The sequence below is a fragment of the Palaemon carinicauda genome, chromosome 1, assembly GCF_036898095.1.
Source record: "Palaemon carinicauda isolate YSFRI2023 chromosome 1, ASM3689809v2, whole genome shotgun sequence".
Lineage (NCBI taxonomy): Eukaryota > Metazoa > Arthropoda > Malacostraca > Decapoda > Palaemonidae > Palaemon > Palaemon carinicauda.
Window position 1 is genome coordinate 239636983 of NC_090725.1, and position 24000 is coordinate 239660982.

The 24000-nt window shown below is 34.7% G+C and overlaps 1 protein-coding gene across 4 annotated transcripts in view; it reads left to right on the top strand.

Moving 5' to 3' along the window:
• The window catches only part of LOC137654543 (probable cationic amino acid transporter), an 837555-nt gene that overhangs the window by 127687 nt on the left and 685868 nt on the right, over window positions 1-24000 (top strand). For 2 of the 4 annotated variants that reach the window (XM_068388273.1, XM_068388297.1), the window contains exon 1: window positions 10804-10981. The exons of the other annotated variants lie outside the window; for them this stretch is intronic. The gene's annotated coding sequence lies outside the window, so the exon portion shown is untranslated. Of the gene's footprint in view, window positions 1-10803; window positions 10982-24000 lie in introns of those variants that run through there. 4 annotated transcript variants of the gene reach the window in all.

The following is a 24000-nucleotide window of genomic DNA, read 5'->3' on the forward strand; positions in this document are numbered from 1 at the left end:
CCCCTGATATATATATCATCATCATCATCATCACCATCCCCTCCTACGCCTATTGAGGGAAAGGGCCTCGGTTAGATTTTGCAAGTCGTCTGTATCTTGAGCTTTTGAATCAATACTTTGCGAGATGGTTTGGGCATGCTCTCCGCACTCCCCAAGAGATATTGGTTTACCAAATTTTCAACTGGGCTCCACAAGGCACTAGAAGAGTTGGAAGACCCAGGCCTATATGGCTGAGGACTAAGAAGCGAGAAGTGAGAGATGATGAATGGAGAAATATTGATTTAAAAGCTCAAGATAGAGACGATTGGTGAAATCTATCCGAGGCCCTATGCGTCAATAGGCGTAGAGGAGATGCTGATGATGAATGTACAGATAGTTTTTGTTATCATTATTGTTAAGTTTGTTTTTAAATATGATGAACCTTTTTTGTTGCTTTTCCGTCTGGTGATGAGCAAAATTCAGGTTTTACTAGGACCTAGACTTCGACAGTATGGTCTAATATATATATATATATATATATATATATATATATATATATATATATATATATATATATATATATATGAATGAAGCAATCAGATTAAAAATATAAGAAAGATATACTTAAAATGAAATACAACATTTTGCTTTTTATACAAAAGACACACACATGCACATATATTGTTAGCACAAAAAGAAAAAACTCTTATAATGAGTAGGTAGGCTTCAGTTGCCATAAATTGGCTCTCAAATTCCCAAAATTAGAGAAAAAATATACACGAAATTACAATGACAGGTTACAGCAGCTTCACACAGGTATATTTACGAATAGCAAAGATAAAAGAAAGGTCCAGTTATGTATTTGTACTGTAATACCATATGAGCTACGTGTATTAAGAGTGATGTTGCACAGTATTGCATTGATAGAACATGTTTGAATGTTGATTATGAGTGTAGCAGCGTATGTTATGAATCATTTTTTAGTTATCTCAAAGATGGGATGTGATTCTTCTTTTGAATTACCGCAGGATCCAGTCTTTTAAAAGTGATTCTCATTTGTTATTTTCATATTTTTTTTTTAATGCAAGAGTTTGTTCACGTTGAAGTAGACTCACGAGTCACAAGACACTGAGAGCTGTAGCAGTAATGTAACTTTAGGGAAATAAAGGGATTTTATAATAGGCGTACAGCAGAGTTCATTATTATCAACCAGAATCGGCGACATCGGATGAAATGTTGAACATCACACTTTTAATCTAATATTATTCCAGGTGAGTGAGCCGATACCACAATGGTAATAGATATGTAGTTATTACCTAAGGCTAAAATTACATGATAATTAAAAGTAAAAACATGCAAAAAAATTTAAAAATGGAACATTAATAACCCCAAAAAGATAGAAATGAAATAAGATTTGTGAGTAAACAGACCACCAAGTTTCAAAAGAAAAATATATGTCTTTAAAGAAGCAAACGATAATTCACAGCTCATGGACGTAGGAGTAGGGTGGGGGTGGAAGGCCCAAAAATATACTTAAAAAAAGATTAAATGATGTTGAACTGCATAAATTTATTAACTTAGAAAAGATTCAAAGATATTAAATTACTTATATTTATAAACTCATTCTTTCTTCTTATATGGATGTATTTACACATATACATATATATATATATATATATATATATATATATATATATATATATATATATATATATCTATATCTATATGTGTATGTATATATATGTTTATATATATATATATATATATATATATATATATATATAAATGCAGTGAAACCTTGTTTATCGCGATTAATGAGGACCGGAGATCCCTGCGATAGGTGAAAATCCGTGTCCGTGAAGTAGGATTGGGCTCCTCACCCGAAAGTTTTGTGTGTGTGCGCGGGTACAAGAATGTTTAAAATACTGCATATATATATATATATATATATATATATATATATATATATGCCATACATACAGTATATGCACAGTATATTATGCTTAAATATATTGTATTTAAATTATGAATTCATTACAGTACAGTGCTTTAATGTATACTACATTCACTTTCAAATATTTTACATAAATCTACAAATAATATACATTAACTCACTTGTGTATTTTACTTAAATCTATAGTTTTTAATTGCTTCAAACAAACCATTCACACATGCACACACACATTTGATTACTGCATACAAACCATTCACACACATGCAAACACACTCACACACACACACACTCTCACACTCTCTCTCTCTCATACGATACGATATTATGGTGTTCTAATGCTCACCAATAACAGTAGTATCTTCAGCTGTAATGACGATGACGATGCTGCAAAGGTCGATGATGACGACGATAAAGGCGATGAAGATTAGGCTGATGACGATGACAGACCTGTACAGTTCGATGAATGTGATGATGAATGATGATGATGGTGTTACTGTACAGGAATAATGAGGCCTTTAAAGCAGTTCTGAAAGCACCTCATCGTCATCAGATATGGCGTTGTGTCGTCGACATCTGCTTGTGAGAGAGGCACAGAGGCTCCCACTCCACTCGTAAAGGGTCGAGGTTCACCAGAAGGCTCTTCTGCTGGAGGCACAGACAGTGTAGCTGGCTTTTTAAACTTTGTCAAGAACATGGGTGCTGTCATTGCTTTTCCTTTTGTTGCAAAATACCCGTGTATAATGCCATAACCTCATCAACACAGTTGCAAAACTCGACAGCTCTAACCATGCTCTCATCAACTTCTTGTGCAAGGCGTTGAAATGCCCTTGCCATGTTGCACATTTCTTGTAGGTTCTCCTGAGTAAGGCATCTTATACATTTCTTAGTCATGTTCTTCTTCACTCACTGACTTCGTCATTTCAAGGAGGTCTTTGTGTGTCAGCGGGACACTTTTAAGTGTACAGTATAGTGTGAACTAGAGACTGACTGAGCGGCGGGATACACCAAGGGAAGATGCTGGGAAAGGATGTGATGATGCGCAGCCAATCAGCTCACGGGATATATCCACTCGTGCTCTGATTTTGTCAATCTCGCGCTGGGAACCAATCACGTGCCTTGTCTTACTTCCAGTGGGTATAAGAGCAAGCTGCTCTTCGTATCTGGTAGCCTGGGAAGCAATTTCTTTCATGCATCAAGATGAAATATGGCTGCTTTTCTCAATATGGCTGCCAATACAGCGGTATTTTTTATTTTTATTTTTCTAAAAAAAAAAAAACCTGCGATGCACTGAGTCCGCGATAGTCGAACCGCGAAGTGGCGAGGGATCACTATATATATATATATATATATATATATATATATATATATATATACATATATATATATATATATATATATATATATATATATGTGTGTGTGTGTGTGTGTGTATGTGTTTGTTTTATGTGCTATGATATACATACATATTCTGAGCTTGTGAATCCAGTATCTTCTCTTCTTTCCCCTGGTTCGTTTGCAATCTCTAAGACCCATTCTGTTATTCTTCTTAGCCCATATATCATCTTTCTTTCTCATTATATGAGCTGCCGATGTCCATTTCATTTTATTACATTTTGTGAGAATATCCTTCACTTTAGTTTGCTCTCGTATCCATGTTTCTCTTTCTCTACCTCTTAGTGTCATTTCCATCATTATTCTATCCATTGCTCTGAGTTGTAACTAACTTATGTTTCAAGGTTTTAGTAAGGATCTAAGTTTCTGAGGCATAATTTAATACTGTTAAGGCCATCTGACTAAATATTTTGTTTATCTTTTAAGAGAAAGGGGCATTTTACTTTCCGTTCTCTCTTCTTTACCAAAAGCTCTCCATCTTTCTTTTAATTTCGGTGTCATGCCCTAGGGAAACACTTACTGTCTTCCCTAAGTATGTATATTCATTAACAATCTCTGGAGGTTAGTCCTTAACTCTTATTTGCTGTGTATCAATATTTTCATTGAATATTGTCTTAGTTTTGCTCATATTAATTTTCAGTCCGACATTTTGCTTTCTCTTTTCAAATGTTCTATTAACTTTTGCAATTCCTTCCATGATTCACTAAATAGAATTAAGTCATCTGCAAATCTTAAGATGTTAATGTATTTCCAATTAATGTTAATTCCTACATTTTCCCAATCTAAATGCTTAAAAAGTTCTTCTGGGAACGTGTATAATTCAGAAGAGACAAGAGTCTCCTTGTCAAACTCCTTTTTTCCGTTGGAATTTTCTCTCTAAATTTATGCAGTTTTTGGATTGCTGCACTACACTTAGAGATATTTTCAAGTGTTCTAACATATATATCATCTATACCTCGTCTTTGAGGTCTTTCATTACTGCTAAAGTTTAGACAGAATCAAAAGCTTTCTCATAGTCTTTATATGCCAAAAGCTTTCTCATAGTCTTTAGCTGCTAAAATCTTTCTCATAGTCTTTGAATGCCAAAACTTTCTCATAGTGTTTAGATGCCAAAAGCTTTCTCATAGTCTTTAGGTGCCAAAAGCTTTCTCATAGTCTTTGAATGCTAAAGCTTTGTCATAGTGTTTAGATGCCAAAACCTTTTTCATAGCCTTTAGCTGCTAAAAGCTTTCTCATAGTCTTTGAATGGCAAAACCTTTCTCATAGTCTTTAAATGCTATACATAGTGGTTTCTCGTATTCATTTTTTTTTTTTCGTTAGCTGGTTAATCAAATGGATTTGGTCATTTGTTTAATATCCGCTTCTAAAGCCTGTCTGCTCACTTAGCTGATTAAAGAGTAGCTTTCTTTCCATTTTGACTAATATGATCTTTGTAAATATGTCATATATTAATGAGAGTAAACTTATTGGGGGGTAATTTTTAGGTCTTTTGTGTGTCTCTTTTTGTGGAATAATATAATGATATTTTTTTTCTAAACTGAAGATATAGAGCAGTCTTTTGAACATTTTCAACCATAGAATTTCCTCCATCTATTATTAAATCATTTGGGAGGCCATCTTCTGCTTTGCCTCTTTTCATGCCTTTTAATGATTTCTTGACTTCTACTGTTACTTCTGGTACCGGCTGAGGTGTTTCATTATGTCTATTAGTGACGATATTTCTTATATCACTATAGTATAGCATTGTATAGAAATCATCCACAATTTTTATCTGTAATGTGGATAATATTCTCATTTTCATCCTTTAAAGCAAAGATCTATTGGTGCCCTATTCTAAGCCTTCTCTTTCATCAATTTCTTGTTTTTTCCTTTTATTTTGTGTTTTCTCAATTTTGGTCTGATTATGTTTACGAATGTATTATGCTTTTAGTTTATATTTTTTGTTCATTATATTTCATCTTGCTTAGATTTTCCCTCATTTCCAATCTTTCCTTTATTAGATTTTTGTGTTTTCTGATAGTTTTCCTTGATCTTGTTTAGAAAATTTTCCACACAGCTCTTGTGCTGACTCCATTCATAAAAAAAAAATTACAACTTATTTTTTCTTCATTTCCTTCCATTTCGTCATGCAGCTAGGAGCCCCTATTAGTATCGCTAAACTAAACTAGTCATATTTTTCTCTTATTACAGGAGTGTTTATTTTCTTTAAAATCAGCTTTTTACTTCCTTTCCTTAGATCGGGAAAAATTTTATTTCTCACAATTCATAACCTTTTCACTGAGAATAAAATCTATTTCGTGTTTTGCTTCTACGTTTGGCCTTTCTATGTCCATTTTCTGTTAATTTTTCATATAAAAAAGGTTTTAATGATTTTTAGATAGTTTCATTTCAGCAAATTCTACAAGGATGTCTCTTCTCTCATTTCTTGTGCCTACTCCAATTTACCTACAGCTGATTCTCCTCTCTTCTTATGACCGCCTTTACATAGAAATCACCCCCCCCCCTTACAAATGCAAATAGTCTTATGTTTTTTTTTTTTTTAAAGATAAGAAGTTCCTCTTTCTTCCTCTGTATTGCATGTTGTGGGTGCATACTTTTATTTAGTTTGATAATCAATCCTGCAATTGAATCACTGATGCTATAAGATTTTTCTACGCTACCTGCAGGATTTTATTAATAAGAAACACCACTCCATGTTCTTTGTTCCTTTCATGTCCTCTGAAACAAAAGATATGTGCCTCTTATAACTCTATATAAGATTACCCAGTTCTTCTAATTTCACTCAATCCTATCATATCCCAATTTATTTGTTTCAGCTCTTGTAATAACACAGCAAGACCTTCCTTAGACAGGGTCCTGACATTGTACGCTGCGAGATTGTTTCCAAAGGTGGACTTTTGCACTTTCTTTCTCTCTCATCACACACACACACACACACGCATATAGTATCTCTCTCTCTCTCTCTCTCTCTCTCTCTCTCTCTCTCTCTCTCTCTCTCTCTCTCTCTCTCTCGAGAGAGAGAGAGAGAGAGAGAGAGAGAGAGAGAGAGAGAGAGAGAGAGAGAGAGGTAGGTTTGCAAATGGAAAGTCTTTTAAAACATATTGATTTTCTTATGACCAATACAGTATTATCCAGTGTATGGAGTACTTCTCAGTAAGGTTTCATTTTCTTACCTTTATCACCATAGTTGAATAGCAAAGACAAATAACTTAAGTATCAATTAAAATATTATATAATTGTCCTATGTTATGTAGATATTTGAAGAAATTAAATATGTAAAAGCCGTTCAAAATTTAAGGATGAAATTGGAACTGAAAAACAAATGATAGATATAAATCATAAGTAAAACATGGTAGGATATATATTGGGATGAGTTTATAGCAAATAACTAAAATCGTTCCCATGTTTCTGGTAAATTTAACAAGTAGATCTACTATTTTATGATGGTCATTGTGTACAAATTGTAATTGGTCACATAAAAATCATACAAAAAAATATGACTTTGTTGTTGCCACAATCTGCTGTCAGATTCCAGAAAATCGTATTTAAGAGTGTTTGCTCGTTTTTTTTTTCTTTTTTTTTTTGGGGGGGGGGCCAGACACCCCACCGTCAGTCCCATTTCAAACTTTAGAACCCCCCCCCCCCCCATCTGAAAGGCTGCTCCTACGCCCCTTTTTCCCACGATCCACATCACAACACAACACAAATTTGCACATAACAATCCGAAGTTGGGGCACGCCCACCCCGGTTTGAAAACCCCTGCAAATGCCTAACCAGCTTTTATTTGTAGCTTGGCTAATAATAATATAATAACAATCTCCCTTATATAATAAAGAGCAAGTGTTTGGATATATATATATATATATATATATATATATATATATATATATATACTGTATATATATACAGTATATATATATATATATATATATATATATATATATATATATATATATATATATATATATTTATATATATGTATATATACATATATATAAATAAATATATATATATAAATATATATATATATATATATATATGTATATATATACATATATATAAATAAATATATATATATAAATATATATATATATATATATATATATATATATATATATATATATATATATATATATATAAAGACTTATGTCAGCCTGTTCAACATAAAACATTTGCTGCAAGTTTTAACTTTTGAAGTTCTACTGATTCAACTACCCCATTAGGAAGATCATTCAACAACTTGGTCACAGCTGGAATAGAACAACCAGAATCCTGGATAGTATTGAGCCTCGTGTTGGAGAAAGCCAGCCTAACTATTAGAATTAACTGCAGCCCTTGTATTACGAACAGGATGGAACTGTCCAGGAAGATCTGAATGTAAAGGATGGTCAGAATCATGAAAAATCTTATGCAACATGCATAGTGAACTAATTTAACGACGGTGCCAAAGATTAATATCTAGATCAAGAATATGAAATTTAATAGACCCTAAGTTTCTGTCCAATAAATTAAGATGAGAATCAGCAGCTGAAGACCAGACAGGAGAACGATACTTGAAACAAGGTAGAATGATAGAATTAAAACATTACTTCAGAATAGATTGATCACCGAAAATCTTAAAAGACATTCTCAATACGCTACTTTTTGTGCAATTTAAGAAGACAGACCTAATGTGTTTCTCAAAAGTAAATTTGCTGTCGAGAATCACACCTAAAATTTTAAGTCATACAAAGTTAAAGAAACATTATCAATGATGAGATCCGGATGTTGAGGAGCGGCTGTCCTTGACCTACAGTACTTACAATCTGAATTTTATTAGGATTCAACTTCATACCCCATAATTTGCACCATGCACTAATTTTAGCTAGATCTCTATCAATGGATTCAGCAAACCCAGATATACGTTTAGGAGATGGAATTGATGCAAAGAGAGTATCATCATCTGCATATGCAACACGCTTGTTTTCTAGGTCAAACCACATGTCGTGTATATAGTATGAAAAGTAATGGACTGAGAACACTACTCCATGGAAAACCAGATATCACATTCCTATACTCGCTATGGTGCCCATCAACAACAACTCTTTGAGATCTATTAAAAATTCATTAATAATGCTAAGAAACGACCCTCCTACTCCCAATTGTTTGAGTTTGAAATCAAGGGCCTTATGATTAAAACGGTCAAAGGCAGCACTGAAATGAAGGCCAATCATACGAACTTCCTGACTACAATCATGCTCCAACGCCTTTACGAAAACCAATTGCAAACTAGGGAACAGATGATTACTTCAGCAAACCTATTAAGACGTTTTGCCAGAAGACGTTCAAAAACTTTAGATAATATAGAAGTTATGGAAATTGGGCAGTAATCAGTTGGACTTGATCTACCACAAACACATTTACATAGTGAAGTGACATTACCAATTTTCCAGCCCGTGCTAAATCTCCTCTTCTTGCTAACTTGCACAAAATAGCAGATAACTTTGGAGCAAAGAAATCTGCAGTCTTTATAAAAAACAAAGGAAAAATACCATTTGCATCTACACCTCCATAAGCATCAAGGTCCATCAAGAGAGCTTTAATTTCACGAGATCGAAAAGCTAAACTAGTTAGTTTAGCCTTAGGAACATAGGAATGAGGAAGTTTGAGTTTCTCATTACTATATTCACTGTCTAACACATCAGCCAAAAGGGTTGCCTTTTCCTTTGGGCAGTGAGTGACTGAGCCATCTGGTTTAAGTAAAGGAGGAACTGTTGCATCTACACCAAAGAATGCAGATTTAAGGGTAGTCCACCACTTATGCTCCTTGGTTGTACCAGAAAGGATTACTTTTATGATTAAATTGCATTCCATTTTAGTTGAAGCATAAACTCTCTGAGCAAAAGCTCTAAGCTGAGTATAGTTATTCCAAGTCATATCAGATCCGTTACCCTTTCAAAGATGATAGGCCTCCTGCTTCTCCAAATAAGCACATCTGCAATCATCATGGAACCACGGTGTTTCCTTCACTTGGTACCTTAGGACACGAGAAGAGATATGCCTAGAATTTCATTCAAAGGGACAACAGGATCAACACTACTAAACATTGTGACCAATTCAAGCCCAAAAGATCATGAAAAATCCTTTTCCACTCTGTTCGAGATTTCATATAAATCTTACATGAGTATGGTACATCAGTGACAGGCTGATCAGTCTTCAATACTAATGAAATCAAGGCATGATCAGATGTCCTGACTGGAGAATCAACCTTACTTGTTATAACGCCAGGGGAATCAGTGTATACGAGGTCCAAACAGTATATATATATATATATATATATATATATATATATATATATATATATATATATATATATATATAATGTATTACTTTCTAAGCTACAACCCTAGTTGGAAAAGCAGAATGCTATAAGCCTGTGGGCTCCAACAAGGAAAATAACTCGGCGAGGAAAGGAAATAAAGAAATTCCAAGAGAAATAATTAACAATTAAATAAAATAGTTTAAGAACAGCAACATAATCACAACAAATCTTTGATATATAAACTATAAAAACTTTAAACAAGAAAGAGGAAGAGAAATAAGATGCAATAGTGTACCCGCATGTATCATCAAGCAAGAGAACTCTACCCCAAGACAGTGAAAAGACCATGGTACAGAGGCTATGGCACAATCCAGACCAGAGAACACTGGTTGGATTTAGGAGTGTTCTTCGCCTAGAAGAGCTGCTTACCATAGCTAAATAGTCTCTTCTCCACTTACCAAGAGAAAAGTAGTCGCTGAACAATTATATTGCAGTAGTTAACCCCATGAGTGAGGAAGAAGTATTTGGTAGTCTCAGTGTTGTCAGGCATATGAGGACAGAGGAGAATATGTAAAGAATAGGCCTGACTATTCAGTGTATGTGTAGGCAAAAGGAAAATGAGCTGTAACCAGAGAGAAGGATCCAATGTAGTACTGTTTGGCCAGTCAAAGGGCACAATAACTCTAGCGGTAGTGTATATATATATATATATATATATATATATATATATATATATATATATATATATATATATATATATAAAATTTCCTGTCACGCTCAGGGCGGAAAAAATAGTAGTCATATTCTGGTGAAAGGGGTACCCTGAGAGGCACATCGGGAAACCACACTCCCACAAATTGCCGAACCATTGGGTTGTAGTTGGGGAGAGGGTGTGGGAATGGTTGAATCAGTATTTGTGCATATCTATCTAGATATTTAGACGTCATTTTTAACAGCTTGGGTACACTAGTAGTAATAATAATACAGTATAAAGTAACATATAAACTGAAAAATGCGTTGAAGAGGTATGTTTAACCGACATTATGTTGAGCTCGGTCTCACGGCAGCTGAGCAACCCTAAATCCCTGACTTTACCTTAGTTTACCTCAGACTCAGCCTCAGCAGCACTCTGAGCAGCTCCCGGCTCACCCTCGCAGTCCTCAGTCCTCACCACTCCTCAGTGATTCACCGTACACGAGTCACTCTGTTCCTCAGTAGCGCACGAGCTTTCAATGCAAGTGGTTATATCGCGCGTTGTGTTATTGTTGTGGTGCGGTTTGAAGTCGATAAGAGAATATACTTTAGTTACCAGCAGATAATACTTACTCGGTATTTTATCAAAATAATTGTGTAAGGTAAGATGAATTTCAGGCAATGTCATTTTATTATTAGTCGTGCATGAATATTATTATGCATGCATTTTATCTAACGTGTTTACGAAATTGTCTGATATGAGTGTCCGTAAATTATTCAATCAATGGATTTCACTTCAATGATTATTGAACTTTGTGGCTCCATGATACCATATAATTGATTATTAACGATTAATTATAAACATAGCAGATCATTCCTGCTTGAATATGGTATACAAAACGTAGCCTATTTTAAGCTCCGTAATCTGTCGAACACTTGGTTCTAGCTTAATTACCGTCAAATCTCCTATTTTTAAAAAGGATGCCTCGCAACTAATGTAACTAATGTTAATTAAATAAGCCCAAACACTCAGTGTGTGACATCCTATATAAGCTTAAGTTTGAAAGGTGTTTATACGTAGGAGTTCAAATCCAATACCAACTCATTCATGGGTCTGTGAACTTGAAAGTTTGAGTCGTTCTCTCACACTGACGTAATATACCGTTTAGGGGTGGGGTGGGGGTTGGTTGGTTCAGGGAAGGCTGTAGTATATATAAGTGGGGGCCGAAGGTTATCCAGCTACGAACGCATGGAATTAATGAAAGCACTGGAATGGCTTTATAGGCAAAGGATTTAATGTTGCTTGAATGGGAAGGGACGTGAATAATGAAACACTCTCTCTCTCTCTCTCTCTCTCTCTCTCTCTCTCTCTCTCTCTCTCTCTCTCTCTCTCTCTCTTTGGAACAAAATATTCATAAATGTGATTCACTAATTTTGTACAGGAGCTACGTTTCTCTCTATACTCTTCAGTAGATTATAACTTAAAAACAGGAATCATAAGACTAGGCCTACCTTCCAGCACTGATTTTTATAAAAAGCTAAGCTCATATGTAGCTTTTCTTAGACAAAATACTCATATCACATGATCTAAGCTGTTGTTCAGGTATTGGCTGCTGTGAAGTATTTATTAATATTCTAATTTAGTGCTGGGTTAACCGGATCGAGAAAAAAGTAGTCTAAAGCGGGACGAATAAAGAAACCCGCCATTATTGATTATAAAAATCCCGTATCACGCATTCATGACTAGATACTTTAACAAAAATTCATCCTTATTTTGGATGACGTATATGTTATTGCATTAAAGTTATGCAATATTATAAAAGTCAGTCTTTTGATAACACTGATAAAGATAATTTATGAAAGCTCCCTCCTTGAATCAAATGTGCTCAAGGCCCATATTTAAGATTTACTAAACATTTTAATTTATGATTGTTGAAAAATGCAATTTTGATATTGTTTATCGCTAAGTTGGCCTGTCTTGCCAATCACCACATAATGGTATGGTATTCCTATCAAATGTCCTCACTTGTTAGAAACAGTTGTGAGGAATAATTTGCAGAGTATCGTTTTCCACCAGACTTATGTGTTGTGTAATTGTACTTAGTATGTTAAACTTGTTTAATGTTAATCCCTTATTTTTTCTTATCAATAGATAAAGAACAAAGTATGTTCGGAACGATATCCGTCGTAAGTGGAATACATGGCACGAATGTCGTGGATTAATATCGTCCTGCAATTTATCACGAATCACACACACATACACACGCACACACACACAATATATATATATATATATATATATATATATATATATATATATATATATATATATATATAATAATAATTATATATATGTGTGTGTATTTGTATGTATATATATAAACTCAGAAGTTCTTTGTTGTTGTTCACGGTTACTTCATTTTTATATCACCGAATTATTCATCTATCTATATAAGAAGGAATCTAGTGTAAAATAATGCAGATGAATGAACAACTAAATGAGTTTTAGGCAATTTTTACTTTTTGTTCAACCAAAGCTCTCATTGCGAAGGGAAGGGGTAGTTGTGATTAGACATTCATGTTTTTTTTTTTTATGTTGGTTACCAATTTTTTCTTATTGTATTTTGGGTTCAGTTTAATACTTCTATTAGTAATTTGCTCATAACCATTTGTAACCACTAATATTTTTAGATAGGATTTGTAATGGCGAAAAGGTAAACACGTTGGTTGGCACTTGTCAACCGTAAGGTGTGGCAATCATAAACAAACGAAAGATTGATGCTCGTCGTTATTATATTTTGATTCCCATATAGGACTATATCCAGAGTCAATTATATACTTTAGAACTAGGGGTCGGTTGTCTTCCCCCCACCCTCAACCCAATATTAAATTGTGGTCTCATAATTTGGCACTTCAGAGCAAATAATCCAAGCTTCAACGTAGGGATACTATGCTCAAAATGGCTAATCAAGCCAATGAAGATTCTGTGAATGTGTGGTCGAAGGCGTCTATCAACATAATCGTGCGATGCTATAATGCAAATCGATCAGTGGAACTTCAGACGTTCAAATTTGCAATGAGTGGTTATGTGAGGAACAGGTCAACACGGGTCTGTCTCCATTGTATTACATATTTATTTTAACGTTGTTACTGGTCTTAAGATATTTAATATTCTTTACTCATGACTTCTCATATATAGTGTTTATTTTCATATTTCGTTTCCTCGCTGGTTTATTTTTCCTTTGGAGCCTTTGGTCGTATAGCATCCTTCTTTTCCAACTAGGGTTATATCCTAGCTAGTAATAATAATTATTATTCTATTATTATTATTATCATTAATTGTGCTGTGGATTTATATTTCCATTCTGATGCGCTGATAAGTATGGAGTCAAAGCTATTCCTCCCCTTTATCTTCAAATAGTTGGCAAGTTATTAAGTTATGTAAGTTATTCACCAATAATACAATTTTTATAAAAGAAACGTTAAAATCTGGAAGATTTGGCAAAGTAAATTAAACTAGATTTGACTTGTCCTTATTCAGTGCATTGATTATTTATACTTGATTTTATAATCATGTTGATATCAACCTATATTTTTCCTTCACTCAATTGTAGACAAACAAATTTCTTTTGTTGTTATTATTATTATTATTTAGGATCAGATATAACCTTTACGTTGTATTTATTTATTCCGCCTGTTGGATTCGATGTTACAGTGTTACTAATATGCAATTTGCTTAGACTGTACTTTATGTTAGGCCTAGTGAACCAAGGTTGATCTAATGCCACATTTAACTTTTACTTCATAGTTCACGTGCAGGCTCCAGCGCCGGATGCTTTATCCTAAATTCATTAATCCAGTTCATCTTAATTTCTTGGACAGGAACTTACGGTCTATTAAATTTCTTATTCCTGATCTAGATATAAATCTCTGGCACCGTCGTTCACCTTGTTCGTTCTGTATGTTGATTAATATTTTTCATCATTCTGACCATTGCATTCAAATCCCGGACAGTACCATCCTGTTTGTAATACTAGGTATGCAGTTAATGCTAATAGTAATGCCTTGTTCCATCATAAAGCTCAATATTACACAGTCCTCTAGAAGTTTTATTCCAGCTGTAACCAAGTTATGGAATTATCTGTCTAATCAGGTTGTTGAATCGGTGAAACTTCAAAAGTTCAAACTTACAGCGAATGTTGTTATGTTGAACAGGCTGAGATAAGTGTCTTTTCATAGTTTATATATGAAAGATCTATTTAATGTTATTACTGTTTTTAAAGTGTTTTATTATAACTGTTCATTACTTCTCATGTAGTTCATTTATTTTCTTGTCCCACGGGGCTATTTTTCCCTGTTGGAGTCTTTTGGGCCTATAACTTCCTGCTTTTCTAACTAGGGTTATAGCTTAGCTAGTAATAATAATAATAATACAGCCACAGTTTTATAAGCCCAAGGAAATGCCACTAATCAAGTGGCACGTTAAAAGCATGCCCAATAGGCCAGGCATGATTATATCCTAAAAATCCTTTCGAGGACAATTCATATTTGATACTTTTATAAGCTCCTTTTTTTTTAAACTCAATTCTGTACAATATAAGCACAAAAAAGTTTTCTTAGATATATGTTTAGTTATTTTTAAGTATTATTCTTATTATTATGAAAATCATCATTTGAAATTCATTTGGAATCAGATAATCTGTTCATTTTGACAATTTATTCTCATTGTTTGATTATATACTAATATATAGTTTTCGTATACTTTACTTCATGTTAGGCCTAGTGAACCGAGAATTCGATATCATGGGAGAACGTACCCAAGCCCACTTGAGGGGAAATAATGCAGAAGGGCCGGGTCCGAATTATGCAAGGCATGCAAGTGTTTCTATTATGCAAAGCGTGTTGTGTATTGCATGGCTCTGTGTATAGTTGATTATTTGAAGGAATTCGTCATTTTGTTATACGTGATATCAATTTATAAGCTTTCAATCCACTTCTCATTCCTCTGTTTTACCCCTTTCCCTGCTTTTTCTTTTAATTTTTACTTTATAGTGAAACTGCAGTGTTTTGCCTCGTCGCTGATTGGCCTTCCTACGCATCAAGGCGATTTCTTAGTAATTTTAAAACCGAAGCTCTTGATTTAGCTACGTTTATGTATCCTTTGATTCCTTGGGCTCCAGAGCGTGTAATCATGCACTGTTCTTATTGTGCTAAGTATTTTTTTCAGTTGGGTATATCAAAGAATGCATTCTGTTAGACTCGGGATTTCTTTATTTAATTTGTATTTTTTTTATTGATTTTGTTTTTATTTAATTTACTAGACCGCCGGTTGATTACGGGATATATATATATATATATATATATATATATATATATATATATATATATATATGTGTGTGTGTGTATATATATATGTATATATATATATATATATATATATATATATATATATATTCTGACACATTCTTTTTCTGCTTCAAGGGACTGGTTCCAGAAGATTTTAGCCTTTGGGTCTCTCAGCAGATTCGGATACTTATTGTTGGCAATAGTCTTTGATCAAACGCCTTTTCTCCCACCAGTTCTGAGGGCTTTTCTTTAGACTTTGGATAAATCTACTGTAGGTCTATCAAGTTAAGTTGTTCGTCCCTTGTTAATCTCAACCACAAATGTTAAAGCCACTTAGGTTCCAGAAGCATGGAACATTATAGTTCACCTGCCCAAGTACTGACTAGGACTTTCTATACACATTCATCTAGTATACATTAAGTGATATGATCTGCATATTTTTTTATTCCTCGTAGATATTGGTTTGTATCCTTATTCCCTCGGCATGTACTTATAAATTTACGCTTAAATGTTACTTTATATTTGTACCAGTGTGTGGGTGTGTATTTGATTTCAATGTAACGAGTACTTTGCCATGTTAGGTACCTTAAGCTATTTTTTCTTTTAACTGAATAGATATATCAGTACATGAATGTACGTAATCGTCTGAAGTTTTTTTAATGCATATTAATATTGACATATGCTTATAGTCGTTTTTCTTAGGCGTCACCTCTGCACGGTTGTAATTAAGCTGCTGGTATTTGGACTTATGACTCGATTGACTGTTCACCCTGAAGTTATCTAAATTATTAAAGTGTGCCCATCTTATGGCATTACCAGCCGTATCGCGTCGGGAGATTACTTTTTAATGGCCAATGCAGACTTGTCGACGAGAAACCTAGATTGATCTAGTTTTTGGTACAAGGGTAATGTGAATGCCTTATGTCTGTGTCGTTTTCTCGCCCATCTGCTTTACAAAAGAATCAAATATGCAAGTTGTGACCTATTATATGCTTATGAAATATTTAGATGGATATTTTGAAAATTGTTCTGTTCTGAATAAAATAATACCGTTGGTTTTACAGAATAAACTTAGGTAATATATGTTGTCTGTCTACCGGTTTTGGGTACTACTGTACATGTGACAATAGTAATTATCATTTAGATTGAACATCCTTTTGCAAAATTAGCCATGAATCTAGAGGTTAAACACCTAACCCTGTGTGTCGTAGAGAGCGAATGAAAGGACAGATGCAGCCTTGCTCTTTAGAAAAATTCTAGGCTCAATGTCAGTGCTGTAGAAACTACTGCCTTGCAGTTGGACTATTTAGTCTTAGGCTAGGCTTACCACCAGTAATGGTTGTTGATGACTGTAAAGGCATGCAATTGTAAAAACCCTGTGCCAAATTAATAACCGTGCCTAATACTACTAGAAATAAGGATGGATCTAAGGCGTCCCCTGTAAGCGACACACATTAGGATCCCCCTGCTGGCGTGATAAATAGAAGAGCAATACCACAAGGTTCTTGACTGCAGCTAAAGAAGCTGTTGACGATTGGAAGATCAGAGCAGGTACTTTGAATGTTTGTACTCTGACGTGAAGATTGAGGGAGATAGTGGATGTGATGGAGATGAGGAGGATAGACATCCTGTGTGTGCAGGAGACTATGTGGAAAAGAAGTGGAGCTAGGAAGATAGGAACTAGGCATAAGCTCTATTACAGCAGGTCACAAGAGGGAAGAAACAGAGTTGGGGTCATAATAGGTAGTAACTAGAAAGAAAAGTGGTAGAAGTGAAGAACATAAATGATAGGCTTTTAAAGATTCCAATAGTAATAGAGTATCAGATAGTAAATATAATTTTAGCATATGCTCCTCAGATGTGTTGCCAAGAAAAAGAGAAATAATTATTTAGACAAGAGTTTGAGTCGGGTATTAGAACAGTGAAAGAGGAGAAGCTAATCATAGGAGCAAATATGAATGACAGAGTGGGGAAGAGAAACGATGAATATGAAGAGATGTATGGAGGCCATGAGGTTTGGAATTAGAAATGGAGATAGGGAATATATGTCAGAGATTGCCCAGTGTTTTGAATTGGCATGTATGGGCACCTGCTTCCAAAAGTTGGATAAGCACCTGATAACTTACAAAAGTGGATGAGTGGAAAACCAAATAGATTACATCCTGGTTAGAGGAGTCGACAAAAACAATGTGATGAACTGCAAAGAGATTTTGAGGGAAGCATGTGATAAACAACATAGACAGGTAGTGATGAATATTGAAATGACAGGTAGAAAACCTATGAAGAGAAAGAGGAGATCTATAAAATAAGGTTTGGGACCTTAAAGGAGAAAGGGGTGACCAATTTAGGAATGTGATAGAAAGATGGCTGGAGAGGGTGAACTTAGAGATTGGACAGGGTAATAAAGTGGAAAATATCTGGTCCGATATGAAAGGAATAGGTGTAGGTGAAACAGGAATTAGTTGGAAGAACCAGTAGATATGGTGTGTTGAAAGGAAAAAAAGTGGTGGTGTGATAGAGAGATGAAAGTGTCACTTAGAAGAAAATGAAAGGCATTTAAGGACTGGAAAGTAGGACATGCACAGGGTGCAGAGGAACGGTACAGAGAAGAGGAAAGAGATTAAACGAGGAAGGTAGGTATAGGTTAATGGAAGAGCGATAGAGCAATTGACAAGGGGAGGAGAAAAGAATGTCTATATGAATTCAAACATGAGGAGATAGTGTTGTGAACAACTCTTGAAAACTGAAAATGAGAGAAAGGAGCTGGGAGAAGCACAGAGGGTGGACGGGTCAGTGATTAGATAAAGAATACATAAGTGAAGTGGGCATTGAGTCGAATGAAAAAATATGGTAAGGAAACAGGTCCATTAGTTTCAAACTGAGATGGCCAAAGTACTAGCTACAGAGGGGTGGGAGAGAATGGCTACCAAATTTATTAAGACGGATATGAGAAGAGGAAATAATGGTGTGTCTAATGGTATCTACATTTAAGCAGAGGATTGATTTAATGGAATGTGGTAACTACAGGGGAATAAAACTAACAAAGCATGGTTTGAAATTTTTTGAGAAAGTACTAAATGAGAGATTCATGATGGGTAGGGTTTTTTGCCATCTTATAAAGATGGCATCCACAGCCCACCTCCCTGTAAGTAAGGCAACCTGAGGGAAACCAGAAGCTCCTCTGTGCTCTTGTACATCTAGAGCAGCTTATGATAGAATTCCAAGGGAAATGATGTTTTGGTGCTTGAGGAAGATTCGTCCCACAGAGGTTTGTTAAAATGGTTGAGATGAAGTACAAAAGAATGAAGACAAAAGTAATAGCAGTAGTTGAGGAAACAAACCTTTGTACTGGTCCTGAATGTGCTAATTAAAAAGATCAGAAATGAAGTTGTGGGAGTTGCTGTATGCAGATGAATTGGTGATTACCACTGAAGATGGGGAAGAATTACAGAGAAGGGTTGTACAGTGGTATAAGTCTTAAGAGAGGGGGTGGTTTTACGGTAAATGTGGATAAGGAAGGTAGAGACATGAAAGTAAAGGCTCGATTATAAAACAGGGTGAACAATTTAGGTACTTGGGATCTACTATAAGTTAGGAGGGATGAATGGAGCTCTAAGTTGAGAATAAGATAAAAGCAGTCGGGGGGGGGGGGGGGGTCATGAAGGGAGGTATTAGGAGTGGTATGTGATAAGAAATACCAATAAACTTGAAAGTCAAGATATACTGTATTGCACAGTAATAAGACCAGTGTTGATTTATTAATGTAAAACGTGGCCTCTTAAGATGAGAAGAGGAAAGAAAGGTTGAGAGAATATAAATGAAAATGTTGAGGTGGATTATGGGAGTATCACTGTTAAAAGATTGGAAAATGATGAAAAAAGAAGAATGACAAGCTTATTGAAGACTACAGAAGTGATAAGATTGTCACGAATGAGATGGTGTGGAGAAGTGAGGGGTGCTGGGCGGGGCGGGAGATTCTGTTAGGGAGGAAGATCGAGAGGAAGGCAGGGTAATTAGATGGCAAGGTAGGGTGAAGACTTAATTGGAGAGACGATATTTGGTGGAAGATGAAGGCATTGAAAAGGGTGCATCAGGCAACCGACCCCTTAATGTAGGGATAACGGTTGTAAAGAAGTAGAGGTTAAACATAATTTTTACGTTTTATTTATGATTAATCTTCAGTTGGAGATTCAATTGGAATTCTGGAGGATTTGGATTTATTATAATGTGCGTCATTCATAATATATACCTTGATAGGATACTGACAATAATTGATACTGGAAGTTTGGCTTCAGTTAATCGATGGTTATTGTACTATGTCCCCCTTGCCTATCAATCGAGTTCCTTACGCTACATGCAACCACAGATTTTATTCACGCTCGACTGTTTCATGTGGGCTGAGTTGCCAACTTTCATTTCACAGAATTTTATAATTGTTGTTTGTGAGATATTTGGGTACTAGATTTTTCAGGGTATAGAGGTACATAGATGATGTTTGTCTCTAATGCCACAAGTGAATATTGTTTCTTAGTAGCCCCTTTTTTAGATATATAGTGTTCCCAGTGGCCTTTTTAGATATAAAGCGCTCTCTTTTATTATATTTGTGGAAGTCTTTTTCTCCGCGTCTGATTTTTCTGAAAGCTACTGCATTTCCTTTCTTCCATCTTACTGTCCAAACTCTTAAATTTTAATTCCTCCTGTAAATGCGGAGTTTTTTTTTTTTTTTTTTTTTTTTTTTTTTTTTACCCAGTTCAACTGGGTTTTTATCCAGTTCCACTTCAGCGCTACGGAGATTTTACCGAGATCCACATCAGTGTTGCGGATTTCTTATCCAGTTCCACTTCAGCGCTGCGGAGTTTTTATCCAATTCCACTTCAGCGCTGTGGAATTTTTATCCAGTTCCACTTCAGCGCTGCGGAATTTTTATCCAGTTCCACTTCAGCGCTGCGGAGTTTTTATCCCGATTAAATGCAAAAGTTTATTTGATTACTTTTCTTCATGAAATAGTTATGGAATGCCTCTTAAAATCTTACTGAAGATACGAAGAAAATATTCGATCGCATTTCTCTCTCTATATATATCTACAGTGTATATATATATATATATATATATATATATATATATATATATATATATGTGTGTGTATATATATGTATATATATACAGAGAGAGAGAGAGAGAGAGAGAGAGAGAGAGAGAGAGAGAGAGAGAGAGAGAGAGAGAGAGGTGGGGGCTTAGTTTCAGCGGTAGCACTGAAGGTAGGAGAAATAGCTCCTATTTCTTTTGTATCGATTATTTTAGTAGCATGTTTATATTCACTTGTGGAAACGCTCTTCTTACATCTATCTATATCGATCTATCTATCTATCTATATATATTATATATATATATAAAGTATATACACACGTGTGTGTGCGCGCAAAATATCTCTGACAACAATCCCTTTTCACCCCATGTTATCCTGTCTGGAGGGGGAAAACCTTTCAGTTTGGTAGAGAGTCCGTAGTGTAGAGAGGGGACTGCATCATGTTAATTTTCTTGACCTCAACAGATACTGTAAGGCATTTACAATTGGTTGGAACAATATGCCCCCATTCTTTTAATTATTATTATTATTATTATTATTATTATTATTATTATTATTTGCTAAGCTACAGCTCTAGTTGGAAAAGTAGAATGCTATAAGCACGGGGGCTCCAACAGGGAAAATAGCCCAGTGAGGAAAGGAAACAAGGAAAAATAAAATATAACAACATCAAAATAAATATTTCATATATAAACTATAAAACTTAACCGAACAAGAGGAAGAGAAATAAGATAGAATAGTGTGCTTTGGTGTACGCTCCAATAAGAATTTTGAATATGCTGTGGCCATGCTGTATATATATTATATTACAGTATAACTTTGTCATAATTGTAAAACAACATTTAGTGCAAGAGATAAACTGAGTGAGTTGAGTATTATGTTTGTAACTGTTCTATTATGAAATTCACAGTGATGAAAAGAGGTTCAGGCTGACGGTCTCATACGTTTGTGTAAGAAAATAATACTTGTCTTATGGTCTTAGAGCTGAAAGCATTACATTATACAATACATCATGTGGAAATTTCCTAGCGCAAATATTTTCTTTTGATATTTTAAACCCACACATACACACATAAATATATATATATATATATATATATATATATATATATATATATATATATATATATATATATATATATATATATATATGTGTATGTATGTATGTATGTATATATATATATGTGTGTGTGTGTGGTAAACTTATGATTTTTGAGAATGTTTTGTTCTTCAGATTTTTAGTAAGTACTCATTGTTGTTGTTGTATATATCCTGGGCCACCCACGGGATCTTGCAATTTTGCAGCCCATAGCGTAAATGGATATAGGACGATTTTGATAGCTTAATGCCCTGTCCCATGAATAATCAAACGAAGTACTTAATCTATGTGGCAACAATGTTTGACGTTGCTTAACTTTGCTTTTTGCATGACTAACAGTATATAGAATGTTTTATATATATATATATATATATATATATATATATATATATATATATATATATATATATATATATATATATAGGTATTAGGTTGGCCAGGGCACCAGCCACCGGTTGAGATACTACCACTAGAGGGTTGTTGAATCCTTTGACTGGCCAGACAGTAATAGATTGGATCCTTCTCTCTGGTTATGGTTCACTTTCCCTTTGCCTACACATACATCGAATAGTCTGGCCTATTCTTTACACATTCTTCTCTGTCCTCATACACCTAACAACACTGAGATTACCAACCAATTCTTCTTCACCTAAGGGATTAACTACTGCACTCTAATTGTTCAGTGGCTACTTTCCTCTTGGTAAGGGTAAGAGGGACTCTAGATATGGTAAGCAGCTCTTCTAGGAGAACACTCCAAAATCAAACCATTGTTCTCTAGTCTTGGGTAATACCATAGCCTCTGTACCATTGTCTTCCACTGTCTTGGGTTAGAGTTCTCTTGCTTGAGAGTACACTCGGTCGCACTATTCGATCTATTTCTCATCGGTCGCACTATTATATCTATTTCTCATCCTTTTGTTTTGTTAAAGTTTTTCTAGTTTATATTGGAAATATTTGTTTTAATGTTACTGTTCTTAGAATATTTTATTTTTCCTTGTTTCTTTTCCTTACTGGGCTGGTTTCCCTGTGGGGCCCTTGGGCTTATATCATCCTGCTTTTCCAACCAGGATTGTAGCTTAGCAAGTAATAATAATAATAATAGTAGTGCAAGGGACCTCCTCCATACACTGCATTATTCACTCCTATCTTCTATTTACTGTAGTACTTCATGTAAATATAACTACAGGTCCTTCCTTTCAACTGTCCGTTTATCCCATCTCAATTGAGGCTTATGAGGCGTGCCTCTCCTCCTGCCTTGTAGCACCTTTGAAATATATACTAGTTTCACTAACATATCGCCATCCATTTCTTTTTCCAGGCGACCGAATTACATTAAAATACGTTAATCCATCCTTTCTTCTGAGCTAACCTTTTTGCATTTTACTAGTATTTCTTTACTTCTCTCCCTATCAATTCTGTTTACATCGCATATCCAATCACATATACTATATACTATGCATATAGCTTGATGGTTGACGATATCCTTTTCGGAATCCAAATAATCTGAGTTAGAAAATAAGAACTTGAGTCTGAGTGTAGAAGAAAGATGAGAAAGGGAATAGTGGGGTGTTGGATATTGTCTTATCATAATGTAATGAATCTAAATAGAGCGTGGAGGTCGTGTCGAAGATTATCATTAATTCAAACCGTTTCCCTCGCTTTTAGTATTTAGTGATTAATATTTTCAAACGTGTCCCATTGAAAATTTGAAGTACGGCAAAGAAAGGAAAGTGTGGAACGATAGAAATATGGGTAGAATTATATAGACCAGCAAGTAGCCCAACAGTTAGATAAATTTATAGCAGTTGCCGAATATATGAAATGAAGTACTCCAGAAATCTGATTGAAAGTAAATTATATCCAAAAATATAATGACAGTTGATAGTGCATCCATTGTCTGAAGCAGCAGAAGTGATTAGGACCGTACTTTTAATTTGACACTGTGTAATTAGTGCTGAAGTATTTAAAGCAACTCAACTTTAGATATGTATTTGATTAAATTGATAATTAAGGATAATTCTTCTCGACGTCACTGTAATCTATTTTCATGAGTATGGTATTATAACTGGGAGTGTAATCAACATAGGAATAATACATCCAGTAGAATTTAGGTCATTGCGGTTTATAATGGATATAATTTTTTAATCCGT